Source organism: Oncorhynchus mykiss, chromosome 1 (assembly GCF_057628025.1).
Source record: "Oncorhynchus mykiss isolate SJ-2025 chromosome 1, ASM5762802v1, whole genome shotgun sequence".
Lineage (NCBI taxonomy): Eukaryota > Metazoa > Chordata > Actinopteri > Salmoniformes > Salmonidae > Oncorhynchus > Oncorhynchus mykiss.
This window is the reverse complement of record NC_143022.1, coordinates 44,437,289-44,452,107: the sequence shown is the minus strand read 5'-3', so window position 1 is coordinate 44,452,107 and position 14,819 is coordinate 44,437,289. Positions and strand designations below refer to the sequence as shown.

The window sequence follows — 14,819 nt, the reverse complement described above, 5'->3', positions numbered from 1 at the left end:
GAGGTAGACAGATTTCAGACAGGGCAAACCCTGCAGTTAACTACGCTACATTTCCTCGGCTAAGAACAACCAAGACCACTATAAAAACCAAAGCTAAGAAAACAAATTGCTTTGTTAAGAAACAATAATTTAGCTATGTTGAACCACATATAGTAAATGGTTGAACCCCAAACGTACGTGTAAACAGAACCTCAGTTGTGCATGCTTAGACTGACAGCGTCGCTGTTTAAAACACCTGTAGAATAAATTCCAGCTTCGGCATAAACTCCCTCTCCTGCCGTCTTAACATTTATAGTACAAATGAGTGCCGACTGATCAACACAGTGTCAAATTCCTTTTCAGTGTGTTCACAGACAATCTGAAATCGGCATTCCAGAAGTAAAATGTAGTCAGGGGCTCCACACGCTGGACCAGGTTAAAACAACATCAGGATCATTGCTTGCTTACGTGACTTGCTGTGTGCCAGCCTGGTCTCATAGACTAGATGTAACATAGTACATGCAAATCCAGGACCCTGATATCAGTATGATATGTTACATTTGGTATAGTTACAAAGGACATGCGGTTATTTAAAGGATAATTGTCCTATTTCTGAAGTAAATCTCAATTGTTTGTAAAAGGCATGTTATAGAAGGGTCCGACACTTTTCTTTGTGTGATTTGTCTTGTTTTTGACAAACTTACCCCAGCTGCGATTCACTTCCTCTTTGCTCATTGTGCAGTATCAGGGGATGCGAAAGACATGAACAAAAGCATCCAAATACATCCTTTTAACATTTGACACGGTCTCAGTATAATGATGTAGGACCGAGTTTGGGAAACCCTGCCCTACGGGACTACCCAGGGACACAGTGATTTTATGGCAAAGTGTCAGATTGTGTGGGCATGTGCCTGTCACAGAGAAATGCAAACACCAGCTGGTTGACAGAACACTAGACAATCTCTATGCGCTTGTTGATGTCCTCCTCCCACTGGAACATCTCACTGCATGATGTCAGAGTAGACCACCGTTGTCCCAGGGAACATTCAGATGGACTTCCTCCAAATCAGCTTGCATTTGACACACCGAGGAGGATGACTATGATATATTCACGGTAACAGCTCGCCTTAGCGAGAGAGAACTTTTAAGAACCCTTCCATTGAAAACAATGAATCCATATTTTGCGCTCCTATAGTCATCTAGCCAGCTACATTGTTTAATCGCATAGTAAATATTTTCTTTAGGCTTTGCTTCCTTGCTCTTGACAATTCTTCAGTAGGATTATGAGCTGGAATCTTGTCTATAAATAAAATCAATATTGTGAGGGTTCACAAGGAGAGCATGTATTATAAGGTTGCATAATTAATGTTGCATAATCACTTTACGGTGTAAAAACCATGGAAATGAATAATGAAAAACTGAATTGTAAGTGATAATTGGCATTGGTCTGAAGCCGGAAAATAAAGGAAATTCACATGAGCACCACAATGCCTTTTCCACCCATGCTCTACCAAGGTTTTCCAGCACACAGCTTTGACCTACTACAGTAGCTATGTTGTTATTGTACTTCAAACTATGTGTAGGCAGGCTGCTTAGGATTCAAACCTTCTCAAACAGCCTAATTCAGGCTCTTAGAGGAGGTGCTTCCACAATAATGTGATTTGTACCGCATGCAATGTAAAGTATTGGATTCTTCACACACCACAGTAAAACATTATCCCATTACGTTACCTTCTCATGCTTTTAATTAAATGAAAGCAAGCCATCTGGCTTGATTGAGCTGTTTTGTCTTGTAGTTATGTGGTCTATGCCTGTCTTTTCTTAAACCTTTATTTTAGCAAAACATGTTATTGAAAAAAAGAATCATAATAATATCCTTTTTTGGTCAGTAGGTGCCCAGAATAACAACAGGTATGTTGGACACATTAGCTCAGATACTGTAGATCAAGCCTGTCTGCATTCCTGATTTCTGTAGCTGTTAGCTTACCTGAGTAATATTGACATAAGCTCAGAACTACTTGTGTTTCAAACATGGTCCTGTTTTATCAATTGCTGTGCTTATCGAGGGACAGTTTATTATCACTGTCAAAATAATGTGTTGCTTAATGTTATGTTTGTACTTGTATTTAGTTTTGAATCCTAAGCAGCCTGCCTACACATGTTTGAAGGTCAATAACAACATAGCTACTGTAATAGGTCAAAGCTGTGTGCTGGAAAACCTTGGTAGGGCATGGGTGGAATAGGCATTGTGGTGTTCATGTGAGTTCCCTTTTCAGCTTCAGACAAATACCTTTTCTCACTTAAAACATGTTTTTTTTTGTTTTATCTAACATTGGAATTGAGACAAATATAATTATCTCTGAATTCAAAGACTTAGCTAAAATTGTAATTGAATTCAATTGAATTTACCGGGAGAGGGAATTCAATTATAATTTCATTTGTGGCATTAACCCCATACCTGAAGGCTACTGTATCTGAGAATTGAATGGAGATCAGGCCCTGAACATATTGCTCTTGCGCTTCCGCGCTCTCTCTCTCTCCTTCTTCCTCTCTCTCTCTCTCATTTATATATATATATATATATATATAGAGAGAGAGAGAGAGAGAGAGAGAGAGAGACTAAATATAGTATGCCGTGTTAGGCTCTCCACATCCCCAAAAGATGGAATCGTTAATTTACCAAGGCTATTTGATCTGGAAATCACAGACATACAGACACTTTGGCAGCATTTGGCAGTCTATTAATAGAGGCTCCAAAATTGAGATTTCGTCTTCAAATCATGTGTGATTATGCTCTAATGTTCATGAATATGTCAATTTACTGGAGTACCTTTCTAGCCTGGAATCTAACTGATTTGCTACATTTCACCAGTGAAACATAGCATATCAGTTTGGATTTCAGGCTAATAACTTCCCCTCCTCCCATGGTTGCTCTGCAGTGGAAGTCTTGCCTCCAGGTATGGCAGAGACACAGGTACGCCTCTTTCCACTGCAGAGTGCTCTATAAGCAGTGCTCTATAACAGTATAAGCAATCACAGGCTTCATCTCTACTGGCCCTGCAATGACCCACTATCTGACTACAGTAGATGGCAAGGCCAGAGACCAGATTACACCCATCCATCTTTAGCGCTGTGACCTCATTCTGGGTGAGCTACTTTAAAATATATATATTTCTATTACAAATTTCAAATGTATAATTGCAGCAGTAGTTCCTTTTTTTACGAAAAATAGTGCCAACCGCCCTCCCTAAAAGGATTTGGCAAGGTTCTACAGCTGCACCATCGAAAGCATCTTGACTGGCTGCATCACTTCTTGGTATGGAAATTGCACCATCCTTGATCGCAAACTTCTACAGAGGGTATATCACTGGGGGTGAACTCCCTGCCATCCAGGACCTCTATATCAGGTGGTGCCAGAGGAAGGCCCGAAAAATTGCCAAAGAATCCAGCCACCCAAGCTATAGACTGTTACCACTGATGGCGTCCGGCAAACAGTACCAGAGCACCAACAGGCTCTGAGGCCGTTTCTTACCCCAAACCATTAGACTGCTAAATAGCCATAAGACTACTAAATAGTTAATTCATGGTTACCTGGATTACACCTTCATCCGGCTGGCTGGCTAGCATAGCCATTAGCATTAGCGTTAGGAGGTATTTTATGTGGACTGGTGAGGGCGGGGCCCTGGGACCATTTCCAAACTATGTGACCGATATGGGATGGGGCACAGCCTGGCTGATTGTCTTACTGTATGTGAGGACTGGGAAAGGACACTGGGTGATGCACTGAGACAGGTTCCAAACATACAGTAGGACCCAATCTGGTGACAAGTAAGCACTGGAAAGGGGACGCTCAGTCCCAATTCAACCCATGTGACTGATACGATGGAGGACCCAGCCTGGCTGAGTGTTGTTGTGCCAGCTCTTAGCATGGGCACCCATGCCTGTCTGTCTGTGTCCTAGAGTGTCCCAGGTGGTGTAGCTGTGTCAGCTCTTAGCATGGGCATCGGTCTGTCTCTGTCCTAGAGTGTCCCAGGTGGTGTAGCTGTGTCTCAGTAGCAGACCTGGGTTCAAACACTATTTGAAATAATTTTCAAATGCTTTATCTGGGCTTGATTGATCTTGCCTGTCTCAATGGAACCAATCGAATAGTAGCAAAAGGGCAAAACCATCTGGCAATTAATGGCAGGCTAGAGCAAATGCTAAAAGTATTTAAAAAATTATGAATGGTATTTGAACCCAGGTGTGCTCCATAGCAGCCCTGGCCAGGTAGCGGAGTGTTCAGTGACCTGTAGATAGAGCATATGCTACAGGAGCAGGTCAGGAGAAACAGGTTGAAGGGATTACGGTAGGATTTGACAGTGGGGATTTGAAAGTGTGGAGCTCTAAGAAATGTTGTCTGATCACAGTTCTCCCTCAGTAAGCATTAAGGCACCTCAAGGCCACAGTAAGCTGTAAGATGTGTGGTAAATACATAAAAAGCTGTTGTAAGCTATTTTTGTAGCTCTTTTTATCTTAATGTAACCTCATTTGTCCAGGTTTAGCGAGCTATGTCATTTAGAGTTTTTAATTCTTGTTTTCAATTACCATCTGGTGAAATTACTTGAAAAGGGTGATGTTGTGTGTGTGGGAGCTATCTTTTCTACAAATAAGTCAATGCTGGGGCTGTAATTTCCTGCACCACAAATGAGAAAAGCATGGCATGTGAACATGTCACTTCAGGTGTGTAAACATGTCAGGCAATGTGCTCTCAAGTGATCCACCTACTTAGGGACTCGTAGAGGGTTCACAGCGAAGCTGTGAAACATATTGTTAGTCTTAGATTTTTCCCCCCTTGAAATGGTCAAATAACTAAAACAGAGATTGGTAACTTAGAGGCCATGAGTAACATGAGGCCATGAGTAACTTGGTCAAAAAGAATGGCACCGATTGGCTTATAGGTGGCGCCGTTATCAGCAGTCTCTCTTAAACCCTCATATCCACCTCCCCATTTGACCTAGAGACTTCATGCTGCACACATTTGCCTCAAGGACCCATAAAGTCCTTCAGGATAGATTGTCCTCCAAATTCAGTGTGTAGGCCCATGGTACATCTCTAAACTAGGGAGTTTTTCTATATACATATATATATATATATATATATATATATATATATATATATATATATATATATATATATATATATATATATATAAACAGAATATAGCTAAGCAGAGGCAAAATCCTAGTGGAAAACCTGGTTCAGTCTGCTTTCCATCAGACACCGGAGATTAATTCACCTTTCAGCAAGACAATAACTTAAAACATAACTTAAAAAAGGCCAAATTTACACTGGAGTTCATGAGTGGCCGAGTGACAGTTTGACTTAGATCTGCTGGAAAATCTATGGCAAGACTATGGTTGTCTAGTAATGATCAACAACCAATTTTACAGAGCTTGAAGAATTATTTAAAGAATAATGGGCAAATATTGTACAATCCAGGTGTACAAAGCTCTTAGAGACTTACTCAGAAAGACCAGCTGTAAACACTGTCAAGGGTATTTTAAATAACATGTATTGACTCAGGGGTGTGAATACTAATGTAAATAAGATATGTGTATTTCATCTTCAATAAATGTGCAAACATTTCTAAAAATATGTTTTCACTTTGTCATTATGGGGCATTGTGTGTAGATGGGTGAGAAAAATGTTTTTAATCAATATTGAATTCAGGCTGTAACACAACAAAATGTGGAATAAGTCAAGGGGTATGACTACATTTACATTTTTACACTTTAGTCATTTAGCAGATGCTCTTACAGTAGTGAAAGCCCTGTATGTAACGCTAATGCTCAAAATCATCTGCAATCATTGTCAGAACCAATAGTCAGATTCAGTCCAGATTTTGTATTTAGACTCATGATTGCACGTAAAGGAAGACAGTTCCTACATGATAGAGCTCTTGCTTTGTTATCCAACTGATCTTGTGTCCTTCCTGTCTGTCATCCTGTGACACCCTGTGACATTGCTGTTCGTATATTATTATTTTATTTTTTTCAAACATTATATTCTACTTATAAAGCATTGATACTAAGAATGTATTCTGACATCTGCTTGCATTCACGTGGCCATCGTGACCCAAGTCCCAGAGAGAGAAAGTCATTGTTCCATCACAGAGGAGAAGCATGGTGTTCCATGACAAAGGAGTCAGAGTAGCCAGACATCCCCCTCAGGTCTGTAGGTCATTAGTAGGCAGGGGGTGTTAGTGCTCCTCCCTCTCACACTGGCCCAGGGCCCCATTCTGACAGCAGTAGTGGCGTGTATTCATGGTTGCCAAGGGAAGGCAGGCTTCCTCAAAAAATGTACCCTGTGTTTTCAGAATTTCCCTTCAATTTTGTAAGGCTGAATGTAACTCACCGGAGAAAGCATCCGAGCGAGCGAAACAGCACCCCTCTGTCTCTGTATTTGCTGGCCATCTATCTGATGCGGTCTGGTCAAAAAGAGAGTGACATTGTAGCATTGAATGGAAGGGAAGCCAGGAAGCATTTGGCCTCCCTTGATTAAAAAAAGCATACAATAATACCCAATCAGCGTTGAGATAAACTGAGTGAGCTCAACTGGTCCTGGCGCACCAAAAAAAGTGTCAGCGGGATGCAGTTTGGATTTGGCTTCACTCTCATGGCATCAAGAGAAATACGTCATTGACAGAAACAACTTGAATTGTTGAATCTTGTTGTTGTTGTCCTCCAGTGGCTAGCTAGCTAAAATGATCCCTTTCCTAAATTAGCCATTTATTTATTTTATTTTACCTTTATTTAACTAGGCAAGTCAGTTTAGAACAAATTCTTATTTTACAATGACGGCCAAACCCTCCCCTAACCCGGACAACGCTGTGCCAATTGTGCGCCGCCCTATGGGACTCCAGATCACTGCCAGTTGTGATACAGCCCGGGATCGAACCAGGGTCTGTAGTGACGCCTCTATCACTGAGATGCAGTGCCTTAGAGATGCAGCGCCACCCGGGAGCCCTAATACACACAGTAAAAATAGAAACAGGTTAAGTTACAGAGTAGGCTACAAAGTGCATCTCCTGAATGGCACAACGCATTATTCAAACAGGTCGAGACAGGGTTGTTCTTTACGCATGGATGACGTTGTCTTTATATTGAAATATTGTACTGTAAATATACTTTAGTAGGCTATAGGCCTAAACGGTACCAAAGGGGAAAGAGTGACATGCTGGGAGAATGACCGTGGTTTAGTTTCCTCCAAATCATTGATCAGTGACTGATAAGTTGCTAACGGAACCTTGACGATAACCTATAGCAAGACGCATGGTAAAATTATGAAAATGCAGGAATAAAAGTGTCAATCGATAAAAACTGCAAAGGAGCATGTAAAGCACATGGCTTTATAAATTAATAAAGTGTCAATCTAGAAGTAGCCTAAAGAGTCCTTCGTATTGAAGCCTACATTATATTGGACAGTGAGTGTTCTTTCTTGTGCTTACAGGAAGCTATGCGCCTGTTTGCACATCTTCTGCACTTTTTTGATAGCTGGAAAATGCTCAAAGATTCAGAGAATAGAATAGAATAAAATTGAGGATTGTATTATAATACTGGAACTACAGTGCCTTGCGAAAGTATTCGGCCCCCTTGAACTTTGCGACCTTTTGCCACATTTCAGGCTTCAAACATAAAGATATAAAACTGTATTTTTTTGTGAAGAATCAACAACAAGCGGGACACAATCATGAAGTGGAACGACATTTATTGGATATTTCAAACTTTTTTAACAAATCAAAAACTGAAAAATTGGGCGTGCAAAATTATTCAGCCCCTTTACTTTCAGTGCAGCAAACTCTCTCCTGAAGTTCAGTGAGGATCTCTGAATGATAAAATGTTGACCTAAATGACTAATGATGATAAATACAATCCACCTGTGTGTAATCAAGTCTCCGTATAAATGCACCTGCTCTGTGATAGTCTCAGAGGTCCGTTAAAAGCGCAGAGAGCATCATGAAGAACAAGGAACACACCAGGCAGGTCCGAGATACTGTTGTGAAGAAGTTTAAAGCCGGATTTGGATACAAAAAGATTTCCCAAGCTTTAAACATCCCAAGGAGCACTGTGCAAGCGATAATATTGAAATGGAAGGAGTATCAGACCACTGCAAATCTACCAAGACCTGGCCGTCCCTCTAAACTTTCAGCTCATACAAGGAGAAGACTGATCAGAGATGCAGCCAAGAGGCCCATGATCACTCTGGATGAACTGCAGAGATCTACAGCTGAGGTGGGAGACTCTGTCCATAGGACAACAATCAGTCGTATATTGCACAAATCTGGCCTTTATGGAAGAGTGGCAAGAAGAAAGCCATTTCTTAAAGATATCCATAAAAAGTCTTGTTTAAAGTTTGCCACAAGCCACCTGGGAGACACACCAAACATGTGGAAGAAGGTGCTCTGGTCAAATGAAACCAAAATTGAACTTTTTGTTCAATTTTTTTGAACGTTATGTTTGGCGTAAAAGCAACACAGCACATCACCCTGAACACACCATCCACACTGTCAAACATGGTGGTGGCAGCATCATGGTTTGGGCCTGCTTTTCTTCAGCAGGGACAGGGAAGATGGTTAAAATTGATGGGAAGATGGATGGAGCCAAATACAGGACCATTCTGGAAGAAAACCTGATGGAGTCTGCAAAAGACCTGAGACTGGGACGGAGATTTGTCTTCCAACAAGACAATGATCCAAAACATAAAGCAAAATCTACAATGGAATGGTTCAAAAATAAACATATCCAGGTGTTAGAATGGCCAAGTCAAAGTCCAGACCTGAATCCAATCGAGAATCTGTGGAAAGAACTGAAAACTGCTGTTCACAAATGCTCTCCATCCAACCTCACTGAGCTCGAGCTGTTTTGCAAGGAGGAATGGGAAAAAATGTCAGTCTCTCGATGTGCAAAACTGATAGAGACATACCCCAAGCGACTTACAGCTGTAATCGCAGCAAAAGGTGGCGCTACAAAGTATTAACTTAAGGGGGCTGAATAATTTTGCACGCCCAATTTTTCAGTTTTTGATTTGTTAAAAAAGTTTGAAATATCCAATAAATGTCGTTCCACTTCATGATTGTGTCCCACTTGTTGTTGATTCTTTACAAAAAAATACAGCTTTATATCTTTATGTTTGAAGCCTGAAATGTGGCAAAAGGTCGCAAAGTTCAAGGGGGCCGAATACTTTCGCAAGGCACTGTATAACACTAACTGGAATAGACTATTCACCACCCGCCCACCGTACATTCTGGCTAGATCTAAAGGTACAGGTGAAAAATCAGTCAACTACACACTATACTTGGCCATGCACTGAGCTCTTCTACTGCAACTCCATCATAGTCCGTCCCTGCATGCATCCCCAATACATAGTTCAGTTTAGATTCTGCTAGTAAAATCCTTGGCCTTTCTGTAGCCTACAATGTTTTCAAATATTAGATTTTGCGCTGGCATTGGACATGGGAACTGTAGAACACTTTCTCTCATTCGGGATGATATCTCTTCAGAAATATATTTATTTCTATATGCCCCATGTTATTCAGAGCTGGACATGGTATTGGACTGTGGCGTCTGATCCATCGGTTTCTAATGAAGACCATGATCTAATTCAACTGGCCGGTGTCATTTTTGTCAGGGCGATACAACCGTGACGTTTACCATATGCTTTCCTTATCCGGATTTGTTTACACTTCAAGGATATCCGTACAAGATGCGTCTTCGACTAACTCCGGGGGTCGTCAGGAAGATCTAATCCCAATCAGATCACAATGTGTCTTTTGATTGTCTACACCTGTCGACAAATGTGGGCACAATCAGAATGTGGACAGGATCAGGGCAACGGCTGGCGTCTCTCCCATCCGATTCTGCAGCTCAAATGAAGCCAGCAGCATGCTCCATAATGAGAGAGATTTTACACTCTGTCAATATATCTCTTTGAGATATTCTGTTGATGCATTTTGACAGGTTCTGAGGAAAGTTAATGAGTGATGAGTGACAGTTTTCTCTAAGAACGGCATAGTTTTGCTATCAGAGAACAATTTTGCCATCTGCATAGACTTACTTGATTCGAGCATGTTATGAGAACTATCTCACACAAAAGAAGTGTTTGTATCCATTTCTGCCGCAAAGGGAGAAAAATAGGTCAAAGCAGTGAGAGATCAAGCCTGTCGTTTGTTTCATAGTCATTTCTATGCCTCTCGTTAGCGGTGGTAAAAACTAGATCATTATGTTGCATTTCAAGACATATCGAAGACTCTCACGCGTACGTTGGAGGGAGGGTGGAAAGAAAGAAAATGGGCTTTTGGGCTCAGAAGATGACTGGTCCCCTGTTCTCTCCTGTGATTGTGTGGCTGTGGGGAGGAGTAATGAGGAGAGAGAGAGACTCGTGGAGGAGAGGAGAGATGGAGATGGGACTGAGAGAGGCAGAGATAGATTATGGTGCTCTTCATCTCATTTCCCTGCACATTGACAGATATGACGATGCCTTCACGCTGATGAGGAACAATACAGATATACTGCTCCACTTTGGGAGAAAAAAATGATGATTTGAAATGATGCAAATTTTACTTAAAAAGTTTGGGAGAATTTAAGTGGGTTATGAATAATGAATAATTACTTAGCCTTTTTTTGTGAAATTATAATTATCCTGAAAAAGTGAATTCCTCTTTTAAGATTAATTCAGCAAATAGTTTATTTACACCCTTTATGGTAGAGAAATTCTGTGGGTTTTTTCCAGACCGATAACGAATCACCTCTCAAGAAAAACAAGTTCAAAAGTTTTGCTGTGTTTCGCTCACTGTGACACTGAATATAAGAGGGCTTCTTCTGGTCTTTCAAAAGGGGAATCTGATATTTGAATGTCCTCAGCAAGACCCGAGTGTCATTATAAGTGTTATTCTCCAGCTGCTCAATTCCTGTCGAGCCAGAAGTGTATTTTGATGCCTGAACCATAATAATTATCCCCTCTTGCTATACAGCAAGCCCCTCTATAATAACAATGTTCAACTTCTCCCCAGTCAGTCTGTTAGTGTTTCATCTAAGAGTGTAGATTAGTGAGGACAGGCATACTGCATCTCCTTCCCAATGGGCACAAACTGGTCAAATCAACGTTGTTTCAATATTGTGACGTGGAATCTAGGTGGAAAATACATTGGATTTGCAAAAAGGAATCAACGTAAACTGTTATTTTATGGGTTAACCGCAGGATTATGTCATTATGGTAACCAATTTTCAACATAGACAACCCTTGTATAAATTATGTTGAATTTTTACCTTTGAAACAATGTCAGGTCTTCAACGTTGTATCCACTATCTGAAAAAACAACAGGCTGGGCAGCACCTCCTGCTGCAGAGTTGATTTATCTACAGCTATCCATTTAGTCTCAAATCCGGGGTTTTAACCAAGCCCAGCTTTGATATTTGTCACTGCCAATGTGCAGTGGCGACCCGTCATTCAGGGCAGAGCCCCACCTGTTTTCAGCCCTACATTTTTAGCAAAAAAATAACAAATACATTTTTTTGGGGGGGGGTTTCCTGTTTGTGTTAATTTTGCATTAATACGTGTCACATATCAGTTTGCAAACAGGGTAAAATCAATTTTAAAAATCATTGAGTTAAATAAAGCCTCCATACAAACCTGGTCTCTTTTTTGTTTTCTTGAGTAAGGCAGCTACAAAATGCAGGTGTTTCAGCCTAGCTCAGTGCTTTATGTGGTGGTGGGGCTGCCAGCGGACTACGGAGCATAGGGGTTGGCAATGTTCTCTAGTTGACCCTGTAATCATCTAATATTGTAAGAGCTTTCATTGTCTGCTTATATGCCCCCTTTATTTATCCTACAGTTCTGACTTGGTGTACAGGGAGAATACTGTAAGAACAGCCCTTGTTCTGAATTCTGTTGCTGTACATTTCAAAAGTGCTGAACAAATAGATATATTGACTTTTTCCGTCCTAGCTCGCTCATTAATGTCTTAATCGAAATTACGGATTGCCTCTTATCCGCTTGTCGTCCCCTTATGCCATAGCTTGTCCATCTCAATTGCCAGTAGAAACCACATTTGTTTAAGCAAGTCAGCCATATCTGCTATGTTTTTTAAAAGGCAGTAAATGAGGCTGAATTAACTGTTTCGCTGCCAGACAAGGCTCCACTGATAGCCAGGTGTAGCAGTGTTAAGGTGTTGGGACTCTGCTGTTGGGACAGCTTTATGCAGGCCCTAACAGTTTGTGGGCACCCTTTGTTACCGTTATAGTGCAATTAAGGTATTTGTTTAGTTTTGTGTTGTGTAGTGACTTTGCTGGCATGCATGCTGGAAATGTTTGTGTTTGTTTGCCCCACCAAGATTTACATGCTAAAATCGCCACTGCCAGTGTGCTATCGTGAGAATGATTATTGAGAGATCTCACTGTCGCTATTGAAGTCATTCCAAAGGGTAGGTATAACAGAGCAAATAAAATGTAACCATGTTTTATAAGTCATATACTGTCTCATCAATGATACTATTTAGGCGTATATCACATTTGCAAAGTCATCAACAGCTGTTGTTTCAATTCAACCCAGGGTTCAACTAAAAACAGACAATATGTGTCCTAGGGTTTCAACCTTTGGTTCATTTCTCATTTCATCTTCAGGTTAATAATTCAAATGTTGGATTCGCGTCCCCATCTGAACCAAAAATCTAAGTTAAAGAATAGGACTAAATCAAGTTTGACTTGTTTCGATTTAATCCTATTCTTTAACTTTGATTCTGAGATGAAGACGTGAATCCAACATATCAGTTACTCATTTGTAGACAAACTGGATATTGAATTGTGTTTGGTTGTCAACTAAATATCACCAGATGCCCTTTAAATAAAGTTTGATTTGATTTAGTCATATTCTTTAACTTGGTTGAGACTTGAATCCAGCATATCAATTATTAATTTGTAGACAAAATGGAATTAAAGCCAGACTAAGTCAGTGGAACAAAATATACATCTCCTTCAAATGTTGATATTTTGTTGCATTGACAACAAAACACAAATCTAGATCACTTTTGAAATGCAGTAAATAGCCTATTAACTTGTTGACAAGTTAACAAATTATATGTTTGATTCACGTCTCTAACTAAACAAAAAAAAAAACAAGTTTTGTGATTTTGGCAGAGGCCCTTTATCTACTTACTTCCCCAGAGTCAGATGAACTCATGGATACCATGTTTATCTCTGTGTCCAGTATGAAGGAAGTTGGAGGTAGTTTCGCAAGCCAAAACTAACTAGCGTTAGCAGATACTCATAGACTTCCAGGCATTGTGCTAATGCAAGTTATCAATTACACTAGCGCTAGTTAGCAAACTACATGCAGAGACGTAAAAATTATATCCACAAGTTCCTCTGACTCTGGGGAAGTCGATAAAGGGCCTAATTACCAAAATCCCTAAGTAGTCATTTAAAGAATAGGATTAAGCCATTGGCTCAGATGAAACTATCCAAGCATTCAATACATTCCCCTTAAAGCGTCAGTGCAGTCAAAAACATGATTATTTCCCCCCCCCCCTGTATTTGTTTTGTATTTTTGTATCAAAAATGACTGAAAAATCAACAGGAATTCATCAAAAAATGTGTTTTAATTGAGTAAATATATTCCCACAAATATAATGTATGTCCCAATGTAGTCAAGCTATGAAATTATTGTTATTTTAAAATATAATATATTTTTGGGCTTAGTTGTTGTCAATTTGCAGTTTACAAAATATTATTATCATTTTCCAGCCCCCCCCAACCATAATCTCAGACAAAAATCGGCCTGTGGCTGAATCTAGTTGCCTACCCATGCTCTCTAGACTCTAGACGATCCTATCCGCCAATTATGGCTGTGTATGTAAATAAATGTATCAACATGCCCACACGATCAGTATTTCAATGGCTAAAGGAGGCTCATGAAAATAAATGATATAATATTATATTTGGAGTTATTTTCATGAAATAAATGCACATTGATTTATTAGACATACAGTGATGATTTAATATTTAACATATAAAAAAACAGATTTTAAATGTTGATATTTGGTTGAGTAACCAAACACAATTCGATATGACTTTTGTAAGACAGTAAATAGCCTAAAGTTAGGTTATTTTACAAACTAAAAAAACAGTGTTTATTCAACCTTAAAATGAGTAACACATCCAAAGCCACATTTTGAGGTTACTGTAATTATAAATGTTTTCTAATGTAGGCCTAATCATAGAAAGAGTGCATGTTCAAGATAGCATTGAAAGGTTGCAGGTCTGTGGAGATCTTTTGCTATAATAATCTGTGCAGAATCTCAAACAGCATCGATCACTTACAATATGTATTTTCAATGTAATATCAACAGCAATGTACATGTCATTTGGTTGTGATGAAGCACAGTGAGAAAACTAAAGTATAAATACAAAATATCTGTTTGTTGTGCTTTTAAATGGTTGAAAGCGCTGGAATAACACATTTAGATGACAACTGAATCCAAAATCAGACATTGTTTTTCCATTGGAATTTGGTTGTCCTTTTAGATGGTTGAAAGCATAGTGATAGATAACACATTAGGAATTCAACAAACTTCTATGTTTTTTGTTGTTGTTGTTGTTGTGGGGGAATAAAGGTTCAAGTCTCATTGATCAACGTCTCAACCAGATATTACCCACATTTCCATGTTGAAATGACGTGGTGTGCCCAGCGGGTTGTAACTTCCACTGACAGCGTTGCCACAGTTATTGTGCCATTCGTGTCAATGGGGGGACATCTTGTACTTCTACAGACATTACATTACAGTTGCTTTATGCTTTAAGATTTCAATA

General features: G+C 39.8%; 1 protein-coding gene across 4 annotated transcripts in view; it reads left to right on the top strand.

Annotated features, from left to right (window-relative positions):
* Positions 1–14,819, top strand: part of tspan9a (tetraspanin 9a) — a 279,052-nt gene that overhangs the window by 251,511 nt on the left and 12,722 nt on the right. The window lies entirely within an intron of this gene.